Source organism: Capsicum annuum, chromosome 3 (genome assembly GCF_002878395.1).
Source record: "Capsicum annuum cultivar UCD-10X-F1 chromosome 3, UCD10Xv1.1, whole genome shotgun sequence".
NCBI lineage: Eukaryota > Viridiplantae > Streptophyta > Magnoliopsida > Solanales > Solanaceae > Capsicum > Capsicum annuum.
Genome location: NC_061113.1, coordinates 143,771,632 through 143,786,346, shown reverse-complemented (window position 1 = coordinate 143,786,346; position 14,715 = coordinate 143,771,632).

Here is a 14,715-nt window from a genome sequence, read left to right as displayed (position 1 = left end):
AGACGCATCATAATAGACAAAAAACCATCAGTGTCTTTAGGAAGAGTCAAGACCAGAGCCGAAGTCAACTTATCCTTTTAGATTCTTAAAAATACCCACGTAAGTATTAGACCATAAGAATTTCACCTTCTTCTGAGTCAACTTAGTTAATAGCGCAGCAATAGAAGAGAAACTCTCGACAAACCTTCTATAATAACTGGCTAAACCAAAGAAGATCTGAGTATCAGTTGGAGTCATGGGTCTAGGACACTTCTTAACCACTGCAACCTTCTGTGGATCCATCATGATCTCTTCAGTAGTAACAATATTTCCTAGATAAATCACAGTATTTAGCTAGAACTTATACTTAGAAAATTTTGCATACAAAGGCTGATCTCTTAGGGTTTGCAACATAAGGTAAAGATGATCGGCATGATCTGCCTAGCTCTTCAAATACACCAAAATTTCATCGATAAAGACAATGAAAAACAGATCTAAGAACTGATAGAAAACCTAATTCATAAGGACCATAAATATTTTAGGGCATTGTTCAAACCATAGGACATCACCAAAAACTCAAAATGACTATACCGGGTTTAAAACATAGTCTTAGTGATATCCACTTCCCTTATCTTTAACTGATGGTAACTTGAACAGAGATCAATCTTAGAAAAGAATTTAGCACCCTAAAGCTGATCGAATAGATCATCAATCCTTGGAAATAGGTACTTATTCTTTTTGGTCACCTTATTTAATTGGTAATAATCAATACACATTCAAAGGGAACCATCCTTGTTACGCACAAAAAGAACAGAAGTACCCCACGAAGACATACTAGAATGGATAAAACCCTTATCCAAAAGATCTTTCAGCTGCTCCTTGAGTTCCTTAAACTTTGTTGGAGCCATTCTGTAAAGAAGGATAGAAATAGGACGAGTGTCTAAACGAAGATCAATCCTAAAATTTATTTCCCTATTATGAAGAATACTAGGAAGATCATCAGGAAATACCTCAAGAAATTCATAGAAAATAGGGACAGTCTGTAAGAAAGGAACTTTGGATCTAGAATCCTTAATATGCACTAAGTGATAAAGGCACCCTTTAGAAACTAATTTCCAAGCTCTAAGATACAAGATGAACCTTCCCTTAGGTACTAGGGAACTACCTTTCCACTCGATCATTGGCTCATAAGTAAAATAGAAACTGAACATTCAACTCCAACAATCAACAGACGCATAACACAAATATAACCAATCCATCTCCAAAATCACATCAAAGTATAACATATCAAACTCTAACAGATCTACTAAGGTTTGTCTATCACTCTATCCATAATAGAGTCGCCCACTAATATGGACATAAAGAAAGGGTCTAAAATATATTCAGGATCAAAACCAAAATAGATATCCACATAAAGGGTCATATAAGAGAGAGTAGACTCAAGATCAAGTAGATAGTATCCATCATGAGAGATGAGATTAAGCATACCAGTAACAACATTGGGGGATACCTCAGAATCCTGGCGAGTAGCAAGAGCATATATACGATTCTGACCAGTGTCGGAGCTAGAAGTAAAAGAAGCACCTTTTTAATGCGGGAGCCGATGAAGTAGCAACAGGAATTTTATTTTATCCAGAATCAACCTTAGAAAGAAAATCCCTTTGCATACATCCAATTTGACCATATTTAAAGCACTTGTTCCTCACCTCTTCATAAACACCACGGTGTACCTGACCACAAAATATACAAGGGGGATATGATGGAGTTGACTGAGCCCCACTATCCAACGACTAGTCTTCTGGTTCTATAAACCCACTATCATATTAAGAACGATGACTCAAATAAGGTGCATTATTCGTAAAGTAGGAAATAGAATTTCCCTACTTCTTAGACCATTTTTCACTATCTCTACCACTTTATTGCTGACCTCCACCCTGATACGAATAGCGAAACTTCTTACACTATATTTCACTCACCTAAGCTTGCTTCTTCTTTTCTTTTTCCGATTGTTGTATATACACCACAAGTCTAGAGTGTCCATATCTTATGTCACCTAATAATATACTCTAATAGAAGTATGTTGTGGTTGATTGTAAATATAATAACCTAACTAGGTTAGGGTCGATCCCACAGGGAAAATATAAACAGTTTCTTGAGTTGATGTAATCCACGAGTCGAACAGAAAAGTAATTGGGGTATTTTAGTATCAATCGCAAGTAGTAATTAAATCTTGAGTTCTTTTGAGTTGTAGACTATAAAAGATGAACACTAGGCTTGTGGTCCGCCAGGCTTCTTAACTCCATAAATTTATTGTGTTCAACCCAACTATTCTATTGTTCTATATACAAAGTCTACAAGATAGGTATTATTAGCCATCAGTTAGACGTGAGGATAAATCTTACCCTTTACACGTTAGGCCTCAGGGCATTGCCTTGTTGCTCCTTGCTATGACTTCAGTTTACTATCACTAGTTAGGATTAAGTGATTAGATGAGACACGAGGACTAAAAGTGGAGGTAAAAGTTAAACACTGGTTTGTATACAACTTTTCTATATGAGCCATACTCAGACTTCTGACTCGTACACGTCTTAGACTTCAACTTTGGTTGGTAGCTTAGGTTCTATTATGCTTAAGACTTCTCCATATGACTCGTATCCTTGATTACGACTTGAATACTTGAGTTGTATCTTCCCCATACTTGGATTTTCAGATTTGCATTTGGTTTTGCTATGCCTACGAGTCACCATACAAGTCGCATCAAGTGTTGACAACTCGGGGGTTGACTCGTATCTTGATTCAAATCTATCTTTTCCAGGTCTTTTTTCCCTTGCTCATTCTAACACTATTGTAGACCTGTATTACCTGCAATTTACACCAAAGTGCATCATATCTAACAAAATATTCTAAGTTCGCACATAAATTTGTGATTTTAAGCATCAAAAGTGTCATTTTTCCACGACATATCAAAACCCTCAACTTAGACTTTTGCATGCCCTCAGGCAAACAAAACCAACAACTATTTTCCAACATAGAGATAATTTTTAAACAGGAAGATCCTAAGCTACCCATGGCAGTGATTTTGAACCTGACTTCAATCTTGTTATTCCCTTCTTACTTTCAACTTTCAAAGACTCAAACTATGAATAAAGATTTTGCACACAAAGAAACTTGAGAGGATTCGATGATGGCATTACATTAATAGTAGACAACTGGCATAGACACAAATCATATTTACCAAACAATCTAGCAACCTAGCAACATAAGTCATGTATGATCACAGACAAAAAAATCTCATTCACTTTTCTTATGGATAAATTAACCTATTAAGGGATATAATAAATGACTCTCTCGCTCACAAAGAAGTATCACTGATGTATGCAAAATACCATAGGCTTGCCCTTATGCTCTTTTACTAAGTTTTTAGATAGTCACGGTAGGATCACTATAGGACTTTATTCAGCTTGTAATGTAGGCTTGGGGATGGTATGATATCTTTTGGGATTTATTTAGTGACTAAGCCTTCCTTATACTATGCATTCCTTGGGGTCCACTTATTTTTTTTATTTCTCCTTTTATTTTCACCCTTATTTCTCCCTTTTTTTATTTTAAACATATTAATATTGGGCTAGGTATGGTTTTCTTACTTTTATTATTCTTTTTCTTTTTCTTTTGCTTTTCATTGCAACTTTTCCTTCTTTTATTTTCCCCATACCTATCCAAGTTTCAACTATTCCTCTTCTACACACTTTCTTCATACTTATTTTCTCCTACACACCCCTATAATAGCCATCCTCAACTTAGGAAATTTGTTTGAGTTGAGGTACACAGTGTCCAAAGAGTACCAAGGCCAAAATTAGTTCACTATAAGGTAAACAGGAAGGTGAAATTGGTGTAAACAAAAAAATTGGTCTATTCAGGCTTAAATATTTTGATAAAAGAGATTCATTCATTTAGTTTGGGCAATTTAGGTACTCGGTATAACTCACACACACTAGGTACTCGGTATAACTCACACACACTTGCACAAGGTTATACTACTAAGTACTAGTTATCCAGGTACGCATCTGTTTGTCCCTAATTGTTCTATCCCTAATACTAATGCCATTTCCAGATTCACAATATTCTCACAATATATACTTATCATACAGTAAAACAAATTTTTTAGAGAGGTTAATTATTTAACACAATTTTCATTTAACAAAGATTCACAACATAATCATTTCAAATCAGCAGTTTTTCCAAATGCCCAAATCAATTTCAAACTCAAAATTTCATTACAATTGAATTTTTCAAAATTTCTCAAAAATCACAATCAAAATAATTTGTTGCCATAGACGCTGATTTTCTCCCTATTTCAGTTGTCAGCACCAAACCTGCACATCATAACAGACTTTTAGCTACTTGTACATTTTAGATACTCCAAGATATTCGAAATAACCCCCACCCCAAACTAAAAAAGATTGCACTGCCCTCAGTTTTATAAGAAAATAGAGTAAGGATGAAAGGTCATTGTTGGGCGCTTAATGTTCCAGCTCATTAACACCAGCACATAGGCCCTCAGAGTGGGCCTCGCTCTCCTCAGCTACCATCCAGTCAACTACTGGGACTAGATCAGCAATAATAATCAGGGGCATAACACTATCCCCCTCGATATCAATAACTGGTGTCCTTGAACCACCGACTCCAGATGCCATCTCATAGACCCGTGTGTGCCGATTGAACTCATCTTGTATGGTTTCTGCCCTAGCTTTCTTCTCAACTTCCCATACTTTTTTTGTTTTTATCATTTTCTCTCTTCTCTCCTCTTTGGTCTCCTCAATTGGTACATGTATTGGGTTTGGGATCATCCAAATGTTCGGTACATAAACTATAAGAATCATTGGCTCAACTACAGGCTCTTAAACAACTGGTCTATTATATATATCTATGACCATCCTCTTAATTTCTAAAACTTTGTACCTAATCTCAGCAACATCGAGCATCTATCCACTACTCAACTATTGAGTAATCCTTAATTTAAAAGTTTCCAGGCTCCCTTCGACTTATCTATCTTGGCTCACAAATTGTGAGTCATGCCAGGGCTTCACGCCCCCTTTCCATATGTCTAACCTTAGCCTCAAGTATGGCTATTCTAGTTATTACCTCAGTCTATAGTGTCTGTGAAACCATCATAATACAAGAAGGCATACCTCGCTGCTTGGGTGGCATAGACTGTACTGGTAGTGGGGCACTAGAAGTCCTGTTGCATCTGTATGTGAAGTCTTTGTATGTGATCCTTCCTCAGTAGCCTCGGTAGTATCATCCTGCCCTTCCTAAGGAAACATACCTCCCATCAAATCCACTGCCTGTTATGCCTACCAGGCTAAAGGGTTTACTGCATCTCTAATCAGGCCCAAATCAGTAGTTCTCATGGCCTCAAGCATCTCATATATTCCAGGGAGTTCTAGAACTCCCACAGCCAGACATATCTACATAATCAAGAAGGGCTAAGCCAATACAACTTCTCACCCCCAACCGTATGAACCCTCATCTTAAGGGATAAGAACACTGGTATATCAAACTTATAGCCGACTATGAAGCCAGCTATCATAGCTACCCAAATCAAGCTTAGTACATTATCTTCATTAGTTAGACACAGCTGATGTCAGGTCAATGCCCACCATGATTTACCCTCAAAGTTGAGGGTCTACTTCTTAATCTTCTAAGAGACCACCTCGGGTCCTTCTACAACCCAACAAATATTTTGACCATTCAAAGCTATCAGCTAAACAATCCACCTAAAAATAACCATCTTATCCTTTGATCCTAATGTCCTCCAAGTAATCTTCCTCATTTTTTTCCATTTTGTAGTCTATTTTATCTATGTTTATCGAAGCCTGATACTTCGGTCCATATAAGAATCTCTAAATATTATGTGGGGAAATATCTACCCGGACTCCCTAAATCACCAGTGAAGTAATTGGCTCACCTCCCTTCTATAACTAACCTTATGGGTATTATCTCTGAAGTTATCCCTTGTATGATTTATAGAATTCTTGAATTATCATGTCACTATACTTTCCAGGTGCCCTTTTCCTTCATTTAAATCCATACTTTTGGAAGCGTTTCTCAAATTTGGGCAATTCTAACATCCCAGTAGTTGTCAAGCTCCGCTCTGGATACAGTACTCTTATTAAATTTCCACCTAGAAGTTTGAATAATCCACTGTTGAATATCTTCTACAGATTGAGTTACCCTCATCTTTCAATGATGGACATTGGGGAAGTGGTAAGTTCCATTAGGGGGTCTTGTTGGACTATCAGAGGCACCTTATTCACTTCCTCCACAGTATTAGCATTCCCAGAACTTACCTCTTTTGAACTAGATTTAGCCTCATTATCATCATCAAATGGTGGTGGTATGTGTGGAGGAGAGATAGTGGGTTTCTTTCTCCTTGGGCCTCATGCAGATGGTGATTCCTCTAGGGGTTCAACCTTTTTCCCCTTGTCTTTGTCGTCTATCTTCCCTTTTCAAGAAACCTTACCTTTTGAGGATTCTTTATAAAGTTCACCACTATTGTTGGTTGACATATCAAATTCAAAACCAATGGCTTCTAAATTAGTAACTTGCGCCTTCTTAGATCCTTTTTTAACTTGTTTAGATTAAAAATGTTCTTTGGAGAAATTGTACTTGGTTTGAGTTGAAGAATGAATGTCTTGATTTCACTTCTTTTACTTACCAAATTCATTCTTAACTCAAGAAAAATAGAAGTTCAAACTCGTTGGTAGTTGATTTAAGGTGTGTGCAAGTAATTTCTTTTGTTGAAAGATTGAAATTAGGGCAAAAATAAAGGTAGGTACAAGTTTTGGTTATTAGGTGCCCGTTGGGTACCCTTTTCTTTTCTTTAACTTTTATTTCTGGGATAGGTTAACTCACAATCCAACCTAGTAAGAATGGGTATGAGTTGTGTATATGACTTGTACCCAGGATTACGAGTCATTGCTTTGACTCGTATAGACCTGGAACCTTGCCTAGGTCCTGTAATGGGTATGACTCAATGTGACAAATCGTACCTTAAGGGCACGACTCGTTCTGAGAATATTATCCACTCTAGAAACTTTTTATTGATTCTAAATTATCTTCAAGGTTCATACGACTCCTACTCATGAGTCGTACCATTTAGATACCACTTGTAAAGAGTCTGTAAGACCAAAACTTTTCAAACTTCTCTAGATCTTTTCTGCATTACTTAGTCCTGCACAATGAACAAACTTATTACCCTATAAATGAATAAGTACAAAAACATAGGTTGTCTCCCACGCAATGCTTGATTTAACATTGCGGCACAACATGGTTAAGTTTGATACTTAATTTTACCAACTAGCCTCATGTATTTCCTTCGATTCCGCACTTGATTTAAGTTGCGGAACAACACAATCTCCTTGGCTACTCAGTTTTACCAAGGTCAATTTCTACAATGGCATTCACTTCTTCAATAATTCTCATATAGTGCTTCACTCTTTTCCCGTTTACCTTGAATGAGGCTTTGTCATCCTTTTTCAATTCTAAGGCACCATATGGATAAAATTTTGTAATCGTGAATGGACCGTACCATCTTGACCTTAATTTACCTAGAAGCAAATAAAGTTTAGACTTATAAAGTAGCACCTGATCACCCTTGTCAAATACTCTTTCTCAATCTTATGATCGTGATACAGCTTCATCTTTTTATTATAAAGTGCTAAACTCTTATATGCCCAGAGCAAGAATTCATCCAACTCATTGATCTCATTCAACCTTGACTACGCTGCATTCTGTCTTTCTAAATTCAGCTTCTTCAATGCCCATAATTTCTTATGCTCAAGATCAATTGGGAAATGGCAAGCCTTTCCATACACTAGCTAATAAGGTGAAGCACTTATGGGGGTTTTATAAGCTTTTTGGTAAGCCCACAATGCATCATCTAATTTTCTTGACCAATCAGTTTATTGGCATTCACAGTCTTCGCTAAGATGGACTTGATTTCTCTGTTGTACACATTAACTTTTCCACTACTCTACAAATAATAAGGCGTTTCCACCTTGTGCTTTACTGTATATTTTTCAAGAAGACTTTTGAATAGATCGTTGCAAAAATGTGACCCTCTGTCACTAATAATAGCTTGTGGCATGCCAATTTAAGAGAAGATGTTCTTTCTCAAGAATGCAGTGACACTATGTGCTTCATTATTAGGAAGTCCAATTGCTTCCACCCACTTCGAAACATAATCTACTGCCACAAGAATAATAGCCACATTGAAGAATTTTATGAGTTGTGTGGGCCCCTCCATGATGACCCCCAACTGGCAAGGAGTTATAAGCCTTAAGTATGCTCATTATCTCCATCTCAGGAATACACCTACGAATGGTCCCATCTGCAAAAATCCTGAATAAATAAGATTGATCCCAGAAGAATTTCCTTACCTCAGGCATGAATTTCTTTCTTTGCTGGTAGGAAAGAGCTTCTAGAACTAGATCACTAGGAAAGTGATTTGCATAATCTACAAATCATGGAATTAGATCTTGGGAAGTTGCTAATATTTGCTCGTCTAAAAAACTGTCATCAATATCTAACCCATTTTCAACCTTCTTCTGTATAGATTTCTCCTTTCATCTAAACAAGCGATCTGCAACTTGATTTTCTATGCCTTTTTTGTCCTTTACCTCAAAGTAAAATTCTTGCAACAAAAGCACCCACCTAATAAGCCTAGGTTTACATATTTTTTAGCCATTAGGTACCTCAATGTTCCATGATCAGAGTGCACAATGACCTTTGTCCCAATCAAGTAAGATCTAAACTTTTCAAAGGCAAAAACCACTGCGAATAACTCTTGCTCTGTCATGATATAGTTATTTTGAGCAGGATTTAGTGCCTTACTAGCATAGTATATAAGATGAAGGATCTTTTCTTTCTGTTGGCCTAGTACATCCCCTAAGGCCAATCCACTAGCATCACACATAATCTCAAAGGGTAAAGACCAATCAGGAGACACAATGATTGGAGCAGTCATCATCTTCTCTTTTAGGCTCTCAAAAGCCTTATTACATGCATCATCAAAATTAAATTCTACCTTCTTATCAAGAAGCTTGCAAAGAGGATTAGCAATCTTTGAGAAATCCTTGATAAATTGCCTATAAAAGCTTGCATTCCCAAAGAAAATTTGAAATCCCTTCACAAAAATTGGGTAGGGTAATTTCTAAATCACCTCAATCTTTACTCGATTAACCTCTATGCCCCTCTTTGAAATCTTGTGCTAAGTACAATTCCTTGTTTGACCATAAAATGGCACTTCTCCCAATTATGTACCAAGTTGTATTCTTCACATCTTTTTAGAGCATTTGCCAAGTACTTTAGGAAGTCGACAAAAAAATCACCAACAACTAAAAATTCATATGAATACTTTGATGGTGTCTTCGACCATATTAGAGAAAATTGACATCATACATCTCTAAAATATGGATAGAGCATTCCATAACCCAAATGACATACATTTGAATGCAAGTTTCATAAGGACGTGTAAAAGTCATTTTCTCTTGGTCCTTGGGTGCAATAATGATCTGATTATAGCCTAAGTACCCATCAAGGAAACCTTACCATCCTCTGCCTGCTAACCTGTCTAATATCTGATATATGAAAGGCATAAGAAAATAATCCTTCTGAGTTCATGCATTTAATTTTTTGTAATCCATACGCACTTCTATCCAGTGACTGGCCTCATAAGCGCTAGCTCATTCGTCTCGTTAGGCACAAAAGTAATTCTGCCTTTCTTTGGGATGTATTGTACCAGACTGACCTATTTACTATCAGCAATGGGATATACTACACTAGCATCTAACTACTTGATTATTTCTTTCTTTACTACCTCCTGCATAGGAGGATTGAGTCGACATTAATTTTCAATTGATGGAACATAATCTGGTTTAAGCTATATTTTGTGAGTATGCAAACCAGGCGAAATACCCAAAATATCTGTAATAGCCCTCTTAAATCTCTGTAATACTGACAATAATGCTTCTACTTCTGACTGTCTCAAATCAGCTACAATAATAATTGGCAAAGTGTTGTTGGGCCCTAAAAATTCATATCACAAGTAAGAGAGGAGGACGATCAACTCTAATACAAGTGGCTCCTCAATGGATGGACGATTGGGTGGAGTAGTTCTATTCTTCAAATCTAAATCAAGCTTCTTTGGTTCATAATCATAAGAACCATTCCCATACAGTGCACCTACTATCTCCTCATACTCCTAATCAAATGCAAGTGCTTCAACACCTAGTCTCTCTTCAATAGGAACAACCGCATCAAAACTGTCATCCTAAAGAGTAATTTTATCAACATCATGGAATGAATTTTCCTCCTCATCAAACATATCAATCACAGATATCACTATCAACTCATCAGGCTGCCTCATGGATTTGCATATATTGGATATTACTAGCTCATCATTCAATCTCAGCATCAAATACCCCAACTCCAAATCAACCAATATCCTGCCTGTAGCTAAAAATAAACTTCATGGAATAATTGGGACTTGGAAATCCACTTCACAATCTTAGATAAAATATCAGTAGGAAAGATAAAAGAAGCCACATTCACCAATACATCATATAGAATACCCACTGGCTTTTTCATCATCCTGTCTGCTATCACTAGTCTCGTGATGGTAGGTTTTTGATACGCCCAAATTACAACTCTCATTAGAGAGTATAAGTGGTCGCTGTCAAATATAAAACCCAATTGGATTGGGTGTCAAATCCCACAGGGAATACTGTGTTCACTAAGTATTGTGGTTATTACTACACTATTGATCGAAGGTTGTAGAATAGAGGGGGATTTTAATTTATCAATTATATTCAAATGTTTGTCATAGAAAGCAATCTAGCTGTAGGTTATATTGCTAATACTAATTCAATAAGAGAAGTCAAACTAGAGTTATGGTTACCAAGTGCTTAAATAGCTAGGGTTGTGAACTATTTTGGATTCCCAATGAACAATTCTTATTGCAAGAGTAATTGAATTCTATGGTTTACCCATTAGTTTCTCAACATAAATGAGTAACTTATCCCTTAATTCTTTCAAACTTAAAGAACATAATATTAATTCAACTATAATCTCACATGGGTTGATCCGGTTAAGGCATCTACCCTCTATCCAAAGGTTAAAGCCTTTAGATTTATGTAAACCCTTTCTTTTCCCAACAAACACTTTTATATTTGAACAAGTGTTATTCTTGGGATCACTTTTCAAGTTTGCAACCAATAAAAGTCATTAATGAGAAGAAGAGTTTATGACATATCAATTACTCATGGGAATCTACTAGATTCTCAACCCAAAATCAGATTTTCACATCAAGAGTTATGGGAGCTTAGTCACACATTTCCACCCAAGAAAGAGAAGAAACCATAGTGTTATTCATAAATTAATTCAAAGTTTACTTACAAAAGTCACAATTGTTGTTCTTCAATCTTCAATAGAAAATATGATAAAGGAATCTAGATCCACAAATCTCCAATGATCTTAGAGAAAAATGGTGTAAAAACGTATTTTTAGTATGGAAAACTCTAATAAAAGATAAGAGATTCTTAGTAAAACCTAAAACTGCGCATTTATATGTTCCCAGCCAAAAGGGATTTAAAATTCAAACTTAAAAACCCACATCCAAAGTGACGGCCAAAGTGGTGTTCTGTCACAAGGCTGACAGTCCTCCATTTAGTCCATCGCTGCTGATCCTGGAGAGTCACTTTCAAAATAGGACTGGCATTCAAAGTGGTGGTCCATCACAAGACTGATGGTCCACTATTTGGCAATCACTGATGATCCTTGTGAGTCAAGTTCTGGATAGTCCTGACGGCCGAAGTGGTGGTTCATCGCAAGACCGACGGTTCACCATTTTAGTCATCGCTGAGCATTTTAAGATGCCTAGTTCTGTTTAGCGCTCACGGCCAAAGTGGTGATCTGTCACAAGAATGACGGTCCACCACATGGGCCGTCGTTGGGTCTTCTAAAGTCATGGACTCTGTTTGGACCTGACGGTTGAGTTGGTGGTCCGTCCCAAGACTGATGGTCCATCATTTTTACCATCAAAAGTGTTTTTCTTCTAATTTTTTGAGATTTTTCCTTCATCTAGATCCTTACCCTGAAACACTAAAAACAAGCATTAAATGCAACCTTGGTTGCTTGAAAACTTGTAATTTTCCCAAGAAAAAGATGAAAAACATTCTGTCAAAAGCCAAAACATCAACACCCTCAACTTAAGATAATTGCTTGTCCTCAAGCAACTCAGCACCAAATTACAAATATGAACAATACAATGACGGGAATTTACTATTGAACCTCTTCTCACACAACCATTCACTTATCATCCAAATCATATGGTTTAACATGTCAGAGTATATAATTGGCATTATTTCAAATTTGATTTGTCTACACAACATGGATATAAGAATCTATAGAGATCAGCCAAATAAGTATAACTCAGGTTGACCTCACAGACAAGGAGATCCACTACTCAGTATATTTTATGGATACAAATCAATACCCTCTCACTCATCAAAGAAGTAACCAACATAGCACATACACCCATAAGCTTGACTTTATGATCCAACGCCCTCCTTATAGCTAAGTTCCAAGATCAAGCAGGTCTTTTCTAGGCTAGTAATGAGGTATCAAGCTAGGTTAAGAAGGAATTTTGGACAAAACTGACTAAGAACAAGGCTTTAACTCTCTTGGCCTTGAAATTCTTCTTACCAAGGCTATTGCTTTGCTAGCCCATTACCCTTTTCACATTCATTCATGCTATTTTTCTTTTATATATATACACAAGTATCATCCACCCTCAACTTAGGTTGATTCCATAAGTCAAAGTACAAATTGTCTTAACTAGACTAAGGCTAAATGCTCAAGTACAAATTCTAGACCAACTTTCCATTAGAAAGTTAACAGTCCTACAATAGCCACCTTCAACTTAGGTGTGTTGCGTAATTTTAGGTACACATTGCCCATTACTAGGCTAGGGCCAGAGTTAGGAGTCACAACTAAAAGAGAGTTAACTAGAATGTTTGTTGATGAAGAAAAATTAACTAAGGCTCAAATAAGGGTTCAAAAATGGAAAATTATTTTTGGTAGGGTTAATTACTTTGGCTAAGTGTACTAAAATCACAAGGTTTCCTGCCATCCCTTCTTATCTTATCAACTACAGAATAGCATTAATTGAACCAGGCAAGTTCTAGGTACAATAATATGTAAGAACTAATACAAATACTCGCACACACAGTGGCAACTGAGTCGCACTCATTCGACTAGCCTTAAGATTTGCATCACATGTCATGTATATTTAAAGGTTAATTCTAACTACAGATTCACTAACAGTTGAGCACATATCCTAAGGGACAAATAAACTGTCATATGGAAATAGTCTTAGCTTTATGCCAACATCATTTATCATCCATATTTACAATAAGATACTAACACAAACATCATTTTTATTTCATGGACCAACATTGACAACATAACAAGACTTAAAAAGAAGAAAAATATAAATCTAAAGTTAAACCTAGAAAATAAAAATGCAAACTTAACATGATCCTAGATATGTCGATTCTCCTAGATAGCACATAGTAGGGTTCAGAATATCGGCAACACCACGCCCCATGATACAAGTATACCACCCCCACATAAAAACATATGCATTGTCCTTAAAGCATTAAATTAAAGTACAAAGAAATGGGTATACTTGTATTGCCTCTTATTTATCTGAGGCATCTGTGAAGTATGGTTATGACCCTGTGTCCTCACATGGTGCAATGTTGGCCCCTATAGTGGTAGGGGCACTCAAAACCTCACCCTCCTGGATTGGAAGAATCATCTCTCAGACTAATGCTGAACTTTGCCCCCTTGCTGGGGAAGCACTAGTAGATATTCCTGCTGCTTTATCTTCCTCTTTCTTCTTTCTTTTTTCTTCATCTTTCTTTGATTTCTTTTGAGCTCTCTTCAAATTATGTTGTTCCTTTTGCTTTGGTGTCATTTCTACTCTCTTTTTCCTCTTTTTATCTTTCCTTGCAACTTGTTTATCCATGTGTTGCTTTTTTTTATCTTTCACAGGTCTTCCTATTAGGTCCATAATGCCTTCATCATTATCACTCACCACTAAGGCTAGGTCAAAAATAGTCTGTTGTGGCTACCTTTCTTTTAACTCTGCTATATCAGCCTTCGCCTACTTAAATTCAACCATGAGCTTGGCAAGATCAGGGAGGGACAGCGCATCTAGCATTTTGTTGATGTGGTGCTCCATGCTGTCCATCCTAGGTTGAATAGTTTGGAATGGATAGATTTCCTTAGCTATAATTCCATCAACAAAAGGCTTAAATTTTGACGCCCATTTATCTAACTGTCTCTGAAACCTCTTTTGCAGCTTCATTGATTTTACAAAGTTTTCCTGCGTTAACCTATATTCGGCAAAGTCTGCTCTACCCATAGACTGCATAAAACCTAACCCCATAGATGTACTTGGGGGTACATACTCAGGTAGCACATAAGTGGTGATGGGCAAAGGCATACCTGCGAGAGTTTCTGTAGAATCGGGAGCTAGTGCAGATTAAGTCTGGTAAGCTAGAGGCTTGGTGACACATATCTCAAACTTTGAGTCATCTTTCAGCTTCTCAATGTCCTATCTATGTATAGCCAATATTTCATTGTCAACTCTATGAATCAAGGGCACAT